Source organism: Rousettus aegyptiacus, unplaced genomic scaffold, assembly GCF_014176215.1.
Source record: "Rousettus aegyptiacus isolate mRouAeg1 unplaced genomic scaffold, mRouAeg1.p scaffold_m13_p_14, whole genome shotgun sequence".
NCBI lineage: Eukaryota > Metazoa > Chordata > Mammalia > Chiroptera > Pteropodidae > Rousettus > Rousettus aegyptiacus.
In genome coordinates this window covers 962,904-972,098 of record NW_023416289.1, presented here as the reverse complement: position 1 = coordinate 972,098, position 9,195 = coordinate 962,904, and positions in this window count along the sequence as shown.

Here is a 9,195-nt window from a genome sequence, read left to right as displayed (position 1 = left end):
ACTGCGAACTGCATACACAGCTCTCTCTCTCTCTCTCTCCCCATCCCCGTCCCTGTCCTGGGGGACATGCGAGCCAGCAGGGAAACCCCCCGTGCCCTCCTCCCGAGAGGCAGAGCCGGCCGAGCCGCGTGGACGGCGTCCCCTGTGGGAACGGGGAGCGGGGGCCGCGGCGGGGCTGGTCTTCCTTGTCCCTGAGCCGGGATCCTGGGAGGACAGGGCTCGGGGACCGGGCGGGAGTGGGGCGCAGGCTGGGGAGGCCCCCGGGAGCGGCTGGCTGTCCCCCAGTGCCTGCTGTCAGCGTCGGGACCGAGCCGCGGGGTCTGGGCTGGGGGAGGGGAGCGGCAAGCGGGGTCCCGGGGTGCCCCGGCAGGCGGGCGAGCAGACAGCGCCTCCACTCGGCCTCCACGCCGCCTGCTCACGACCTGCAGCCCCGGCTGGTGCCTGGCGTGACGCCGTTTAGTCTGCTTGGCTGTTCGCTGTCCCTTGGGTGACAAATGACAGGAAGGCCTTCTTCTCACGGCCACGGGCCGACCGCGCACCTCCGCCCTCGGCCTCCGTCCCTGACCTTCCTGTCTGAAATGCGAGTTTTCCTGCTGCTCAGGAGGGGGAGGCCAGCAGGTTGGGGGGCCACGGCCGTCGGAGGGACAAGCGTCGCTCAGAGTCCCCGGGACGAGGGGCGCCGTGCCGTGCCCGTCGGGGGGACGGTGTTGGGGAGTCCTGGCCGCGGCATCGTGGGGGGCCGACGTGCAGGGCGGGGTCGGCGGGCGGAGCAGGGTTGGGGTGCTCGTTCGTGTGCTTCCAGCAGACTCCGGGCGCAGGGCCCACCTGGCTCGTGTGCTGGGCCCCGGCGGTGAGGCCGACCAGGCCCAGCGCGGGGGGCCGGGGTTCAGGCTGAGTCGCTTGTGTAAGGTGCACTCGCACCCCTGGCTGCTCCCAGGCATCAGCCAGCCCTGGGACCCCCACGCCTTCCCCTGCGTCTCCCCCAGCCAGGGGGCCGCGGCAGCTCCGTGGGCCTCTGCCTGCCAAGTTCAGCTCAGGCCTCACGTCCGTGGTCTTCGAGGTGCTCGCACGGTTCCCTCCCCCGCCCAGGGCAGGCCCCTTCCTGCGGGCTCCGAGCCTCACCTGGCCCAGCAGCCTGGGGCCAGGGCTCCCCCCGCCCCCCGCCATCGTCACTCACCGGGCTGCAGAGCGGGCCTGGACCCCGTGACGCGTTCCTGGGGTCGCCGGCCTGGTCTCTGCCATCTGTCTGATTTCCTTCCGAGGTGCGGCTAGGGTGGCGGCCCTGTGGGTGGCTTTCTCTCCCCCGGGACACCGTGTTCTGTTAACCGTCTCCGTCTCTGCACAGCTGATCTGTGGCCCCTGACTTTGCCTCCTGCTCCAGTAACCGCGTCCCCTTGGCTTCCGGCCGGCAAGCGCCATGTCGTGACCTGTCCCTCTCATTTCTGTACAGTGCTGTCCCCACCGCCCAGTTCTGTGACGGCTCCCCTGCCCCCGCCGTGGTCCACAGGGGACAGTGGCCACGGCCTCGGCCGTGGAGCTGGAGCCCCTCTCAGGGTGCGCCCCGGCCTGCAGTGACCTCCGGCCTGGGGCGACCTTGGCGCCCTCCTGCTGCCGGGGACGAGGGCCTTGGTGCCCCGTTCCCCAGAGCCCCGGGCCCAGCTTTCCAGGGGCGATTAGCGGCTGCTCCCTTTCCACTTCCTGTTTCCAGATCGTGCCCAGTTTAGCTGGATCCCTCTGTCCCTCAGTTAGTGTCCGCCCCACATTTTCTGACTGCCCCTTGCCAGCTCGCGCGCACCCCGTGAAGACGCGCCGCCCGGCGGGCGAGGCGGGGCCCTCGTGGCCGGGAGCAGGACAGAGTATCCGGCTGTGGGGCCCCCTGGGCGCCCGCCTCCCCGGCCCCCTGGGCGCCTGCCTCCCCGCCCCCCTGGGCGCCTGCCGCCCCGGCCCCCTGAGCGCCTGCCGCCCCGGCCCCCTGGGCGCCTGCCTCCCCTGGGCCACGCCTGTGAGCCGCTGGCAGCGGTGCGTCCCTCCTCGGCGGCGTGGCCGTGGGAGCTCACGCAGGAAAGCGGGCCGGCGCGGGGGCACCGAGGGGGGCTGACCAGGACACACGGGAGCAGGCAGCCTGCCGCGCCCACACGCGCCCGCGGTACCAATGGAGCCGTCTCCGGCCCCCGCAAACAGAAGCAGCCGGCCCTCCCACAGGGGACTCCACAGTGGGACGCAGCCCTCAACCCACCCGTCAAAGGGCCTCGTTGTGGATGAGCGACCTGTGCTCAGGCGGGATGAGCCGCGTGCCCTTGGTGGCCTCCGTGCGTCGGTATGACAAGGAGACCAGGTGGAGGCGGGGGCTGGGCACCGGGGTTTCGCCTCCCCCTGCCATGTTCCTGGCTAGGTCACAGGGTCACCTCAACCGGCGAGGAGCCACCTCGCCACACGTGCACGCCCCGCCTCCCACCCCGGGGCCTGCAGGTCAGCGGGGTGCCCGGGCCGACCCTGCAGGGGCCGGCAGAGAAGGAGCCATTCTGAAACCGGTGGCCCTCTGACGGGCGTCCGAGCGCAGGACTGTAAACAAAGACCCTCGCCCGCCGGACAGGTGTCCTGGACGCTGGGGGGAGGCGCGGGCCGGAAGGGAGACCCACGGCCGGCAGAACCTTCCGTGACGGCGGCGTCCCTCCTGACCCTGGGCAGGCAGGGAGTTTATGTCCCTGCTCCTGTCCGCCCTGACGAGCACTCGCAGCCACAGGGCGGCAGTGGACAGGAGTGGGGGGAATTCTTTAATCGATGCGAAATTAAAGCATTTTCTGTCTATGCTTTGAGGAGCCAAGTCATTCTGCAGTTCTTGGCACTGGATTGGAGGTAAAATAATTATATGCACTTTCTAGTGATTAAAAGGTTGTAAAATGTGTTCGTTACAGCTGAACGCTAGTCATCTTGTGGCGGGAGAGCATGAGGGACAGGGACGTCGGGAGCCCTGGAGGCCACTCCCGGAGGCCACTCCGGGCCTCCAGGACCTGGAGCCCGGTCTGGGGATGCCCGGCGGCCAGCGGGCCGGGCACCAGGGTGTCTGCCCGTCAGGGGCCATGTCCTGCTGCCGCCCGGCTGTGAGTGGCTCAGCGGGGGGCTGCACCGGGCGGGGGGGTCTGAGGAGCCCTGGACGCACCCAGGTGGGGGAGACAGGCCTGGGAGCCCCTCTGGGCCCCCCAGGAGACGCTCCTCGAGTCCCCTTCAGGACCAGCAAGCTGGTCAGAACTTTACTTGTAAGTTGGCCCCTTGGAAGCTGGAGGCGTTGGGAGCTGCCGGCCTTGGACGGAAGCAGGTCAGAGGCTGTGGCCACTTCCCCATCATTCTGCAGGTGCCTGGCTAGTCCTTCCTGTGGGCCGCCTCCGCCCGAAAGGCCTTTGGTCTCACTTGCCAACCCCAGGCGGGCCACCGAGTGGACGAGCCGCTTGGCCACCTGGGCCTGAGTCCTGCCCCGGCCCCTTCCCCGCATAGAGCAAGCTGGGTTTTGAGCTCTGGGACCATCCGAGAGGGGCAAGGCCGCAGAGCCAAAGGTGGACGTCACTGCATCCTGGGCTGGGAAGCACCCCACCCCGCCGGGCACCCCTCGCAGCTCCCCGTGCTGAGAATGGGGGGCCCTGGGCGAGGGTCCCCAGCACTGAGATAAGAGGCCCCTTCGGGCTCAGGGGCCTTCTCACGAGTCCTCCCACCTGGCCGGCTTCCCGTTTGCTCTTGGCAAGGCACGACTTCCTGTCTCCGAGGGAGAGGGGCTTATAAAAAGGCATAAAAATGAGGCTTCTAAAGACATCTTGGACGTCAACTAGATGTTGCAAAATTACATTTTGATGAGTTCAGTGTAAATGAACCAGAAACATATGGATTCAATTTCCCTTGGAATCCACATGGGTTTAAGAGCCGGAGGGGGGGGCAGGGGGCGCATTTGGGGGGGAGCATTTTGGGTTCTCTCCGATGTCCTGCCCAGCGGACAGCAGTTTGAGGTCTGCGATGACTGGGTCCCGGGCCGGGTCCCTTTCTCAGCGAGGGCCTTGCGGCAGCCGCAGAGACATGTCCAGGGTCCCCGCCCACCCCAGGGTCCCACGACGCCCCGCGGAGGCCCCTCAGGGCCCTGGTTTGACGCGACAGGGCTCTCTGTCCCTGCGTTGCACAGAAGCGTGGCCGAGACTCGATCAGCTCCCAGGCTTGGTGCCCGCCCACCGGGGTCCCGGCGGGGGCTCGTGCTCTGCGAGGTGGGAACCACTCCTGCTTCGAAACACGGGGAGCGTCACCCAGAGGCATCGCGTCCGAGGTCACTCAGCCGGGTGGTGCCTCGGCCAGACCTGCAGCCCCGGGTCCGAGCCGAGGCCCAGGAGTGGCTCCCTGTGGAGCAGCTCCCGCGTCCTGACTTCGGAGGAGGCTGGGCGAGGCCTCCACGCGCCCGGAGGCCGGCAGGCCCACCAGGACGCTGGCGAGGCGCTGACGGGGAGCAGGCCACAGCTCCCCGTGACGCAGACCAACGCGCGAGCCCCGCCCCCGGGAAAGGCCCACACCCTCCCTGGCTCTCGGCTGACGGACGCGGCCACGAGACCGCAGCCTCGGTGCCCAGGGCTGGCCGTGTCCCGCAAAGCCCGCGGAGACGAGGCGGGCAGGGAGCGTCTGACTGTGACCAGGCGGTGAGACCTTCTTCACTGGCAAACAGTCTGTGAGCGGCTTCTGCTCGCGGAGGGCCCAGAGGTGGTCACGGGCAGTCCGTGGCCTTCCCGCCTACACCCCGCCTACACGCATGGCCGCGGCCGGACTCCGCGCTGGCCCCAGGGGCCCAGCTGCGGCCACAGCGGTGCGGGGCAAGGAGTCACAGGAGGGAGGCCAGCCCCACCTCAGGGGTGCAGGAGGTGCCTGGCGGGGAGGGGTGGGCCCAGGCCAGCCCTGAACTGAACCCCGCCTCCTCGGCCGCTGCCCCCACCCCAGGGCCTTTGCCCCTGGCTGTGCCGCACCGATGATGCAGCTCACGGACCAACCTCCCAAGAGCGGCCCCATGGAGCCTCGTCTGGGGACGGGTCACCCGGGCTGGGGCTGGTCTCTGATCCCCGAGCTCATGCAGGCCACCCAGGACAGGGCCGGTCACCAGACAGCCCGCCGTGTCCCGAGCTCTGGGGGCATTGGGCATGGAGGTTGGTCACTGGTGCCACCCCCAAAAAGGTGAGTGAGAGACGGTCCGCCTGAATCTTCCCGCCCGAGCAACGCAGCGTCGTTGTACTTACAAATAATTAAACAAATCTGAGAGACATGTTTCCACTGCATTAGTTTACTTCACTTGGCCTCGCGACGTGAGGATTGTAATTACTTAAATATTTCCCTTTACTATTTTTCAAAACATTTTTCTAAATTGTCAAAAAACATTCTGGAGACAGTTGGATAAAAAAGCATAGTGAACATGTGTCTGATTAATTTTTTAAGACAATCAAGATCAAACGCGGAAAGCGATCGGGAGCCGTCTCGGGGTGGCGGAGAGGGGCGGCCGCCCAGGGCCGGGGTGCGGCGAGCCGCGGGCGGGGGGCGTGCTTCACTCTCGCGCTCACCACGGCGTCCACGGGGACGGGGCCGGAGCGACGGTCAGGGACAGCCCGCTGCGGAGCCGCCCAGGGCGGGCGGTGGCCCTGGGGCGCTGCGTCCCACGGCGGGGGGCGGGGCGGCTCCGTCCTGACACCCGGCTTCTGAGACCAGACCGGCTCGGCACTGCCACTCTCCGTCACCTGTCACCACACACAGCGCGAGGGCAGTCGGCTGGCAGCCTGACGAGCCGGCCGTCCCTCTCCCGCCAGCTGGCAATCAGGCCGCCGTCCCGAGGCCGTCGGCGGGGCTGCCGGGGGACAGGAAGCCACTCGTCAGGGGAGGCGTCGTGACGTTAGCGCAGAAGCTTGTCACCAGCTTGAGCTGAGTGTCATTCCGCTCTGCTCGCCTCGTCCGATCGAGTCCTTTTCCTGAGCTTGCCGTGACGTTCTGACGGACGGCTGGGATCAGGGAACGCCCTTCCTTCCCGAGCGCACGCTCCTGCCCCTGCCCCCCGCCAGGCGCTGCCCGGCGAGTGTCGCCGAGGGGGGGGGGGTCACAGCCCTACCAGTGGCACCGCACCCCGTGGCCTTGTCTTTGTTTTATCTCTTAAATTTTTGTATTATATTTTATCGCGGAGGCTCATGCGCCTTCAACCTTTCAATGGCAAAATGTTGCTGTCCCCGGGCGGGTCCCTGTCACAAGTCACAGCCTTTGTCCCAATGGCAGCGAAGGGCTGGCGACGGCAGGTCTCACCCGCTGCGGCGCGGCCTTCGCGGGAGCTGCGGTCGGTGTGGGTGGGAAGCGTGGTTCAGGGAAACTGAGGCGGGATCAGGCGCCGAGGCTCGCTGCAGGGGAGTGAGGCACGGCCCGCTGCACACCGGTGCTCCTTGGGGGTCTCACACCGGGGGGGACCGTCAGCCTGTGGTGGGAGAGAGTGACCCTGCGATGGGCACCCTGTGGCCCGCGGCTGTCCCCCGAGGCTTGTTCGGGGCGGGAGGGTCGGCTGCAGCCCTGGCCCCCGGTCTCTACTGCGTCCTGAGCACCTGGCCCGGCTTGTCACCTCCCACGGCTGCCCCGTCCTCATCCCCCCTTAGAGCCAAAGCTTTAGGCTCCTGCCTTTTCCAGTTAGAGTGATTGCGACATATTTAGCGCCCACGTTTGGTGGGGGTTTCGCAGCGCCCTCGTCATCATCAGGGCCTGACGCGAGGGTGCCAGCCTGGGTCCACCCCGCGGCGGGCCCCGTGGGCGAGGAGCAGCAGCTGCGCTCTGCGCCTGTCCCCACCCGTTGTGGCCCCTCCTCTCGTCACCCCAGTGCCGGCGGCACCCAGCCGGATGGGGGGCCCTCAGGTCGATGCCGCCCCCCAGCGAGGCCGCAGCCCCCGGGGGCCCCCGAGCAGTCGGGAGGCGCCCGTCGCCCCCATGTCGCTCCTCCGCGTTGACGAAAACACCAAGCGATTAATTCAGGGTCGACTCCGACTCCGAAAGCCAGGTCTGCGTTTTTGCCTGGGTTCCCTCTCCCGATCTCCAACGGGCAACCTCGTGTCCGGCCCCGCGCACAGGGGGCCGGGCTCGGACTGCCTTCCCCTTCCCCCCACATCGCAAGCTTGCGTCGGAGAAGCGGGGACCAGAAGGGCCATTCCGGAAACACGTCTCCCGGAGCCCTGGGCACGCAGGTGCCGCGTCACTCTGCTTGGGGGCGGGCGTGCGAATCCGTGGATGCACACGACCGGGAAAGGCGAAAAAGCAACAACAATGGACGTGCCATGTGCACGGATCTGTGTGTTTTGCCCAGACCACAGCACACGTGCTCAGAAGAGACGGGGACGTGGCGGGGTGGGGGTGGGGTCACAGGCGGCGTCTTCACCCCCCACTCACGGCGCGGGAGCGCGGGAGTTTGTCCGTCCTGCTGGCCACTGTCAGACGTCACACACGAGGGATGTTTTAAAGCTCCGTGGTCTTCGATATCGAGAAGGAGTCTCACTGGAAACGGTCTCCGCATGACTTGGCACGAGTGGTCTCGTCTGCTTCGTGGAGAATGACAGCCAGTAGGAAAGTAATTAAAGATGTATTTTGCTGAAAGCAAAAGTATTTTTGGAATCAATACCGACCATCTTTAATTGCCAGCTCTTTCCGCAGCCATTGTGCTTTACCGGGAGGGTCCCGGTTCTGGAGGACATGGGTGCCGGCGGCCGTTTCGGTGTCATGGCGGGTGTTCGTCCATGTGCTCACCAGCCTCGAGTGGGGTTGCGGAAGCCTGGGGTGGGGGTGGCGGGAAAGCAGGCACCGCACGCGGCACTCCCGGGGGAGAATGTGCCTAAGCAGGGGCAGCAGGATGGGAGGCGGTGCAGGCGGCGGTGCGGGAGGCGGTGCGGGAGGCGGTGCGGCCCGGGTGTGGGTTAGACACAGTGCAGGCGGCGGTGCGGGAGGCGGTGCAGGCGGCGGTGCGGGAGGCGGTGCGGGAGGCGGTGCGGGAGGCGGTGCGGCCGGGGTGTGGGTTAGACACGGGCGCAGTAGCTCTTGCGCTTTTCAGAATTCTCCAGGCAGAAAGAAGCGGGCTCACCTGCTCCGCCCTCACTCCAGGAGGGGGTCTCCTTGGCGGCCGGGAGCCCCCAGGGGATGGGGGTCGGGGCTGTCCCGTGCTCTCATACACGCCACCTGCTCCCACGTCCTCCACCTGTTTCAGACCGCGCCTCACCCACACCTGCGCGGTCTGGCTCCCGACCCGCAGGCCCTCTCTCTGACCCTGCTCTCCCTTCTCTCCCCTGCACACCCTTCCGCCTGCCTACTTCTTTCTTATCCCTCAGGCATCAGCTCTGACAGCACTTCCTCCAGGAAGCCTTCTTGGACTGCCCCCCCTATTACATTTCAGAACCGAGTCCATCACCCCGGCTCCGGCTAATGGCCTACCGTCCTCACTCTCTGCTGGCAAAAGAGGCCACAGCTCTCGGCAGTTTAGTCCTGGTTGCCAGTCTGGGGCCTAGTCCAGTTCCCGGGGTCCAGGGGGTGACAGGTGACATGACCGCGGTCACTTCTCCATCCCCGGTCCTCTCTTCCCCTAACCCGGAGGTCTCTGGGTGCAGCGTCGGGTGTGGCCCTGGGGTGTGACCGGGCTTGTCCTGTGCCCGTTGGTTAGATCTGCAAGGACCGTCCCCTCTCTTAGCACTTGAAAGGGGAGCCAGGCCAGTGGGCAGGGAAGCCTGGACCCCGGGGGAGGCTGGGGACTCGGTGCGCCTCAGGACTGAAGGGTGGGCGGTCGGGGCTGAGGCGCCTGGGGGGTGAGGGCGCAGATGGCATCGTGGCCCCAAGACGCATGGCTGCCGAGCCTTGGGCCCTGACCAGGCCGTTCGGTCAGCCACGGAGGCCGCGAGCTGGAGGCCTTAGTGGGTGAGCACAGGTTCAGGGGCTCCTGCCATCGCCCCTGGGGCAGTGGATGGGACAGAACGGGCTGTTTGTCACTGTCCCCATCCCCGAGACGGCCGCAGCCCCTCCCGGCTCCCCGCGCTGAGCCCCGAGCGCTTGGCGAGGGCGAGACCCCTTCTCGCGGTGCAGACGCGGCTCCGGGCGGCTGACCCCAACCCTCCTCACCCAGTCGACCTCCCTCCAATTGTTCCTTCAGCACGGGGACTGTCAGCTCAGCCCTGACAAGTG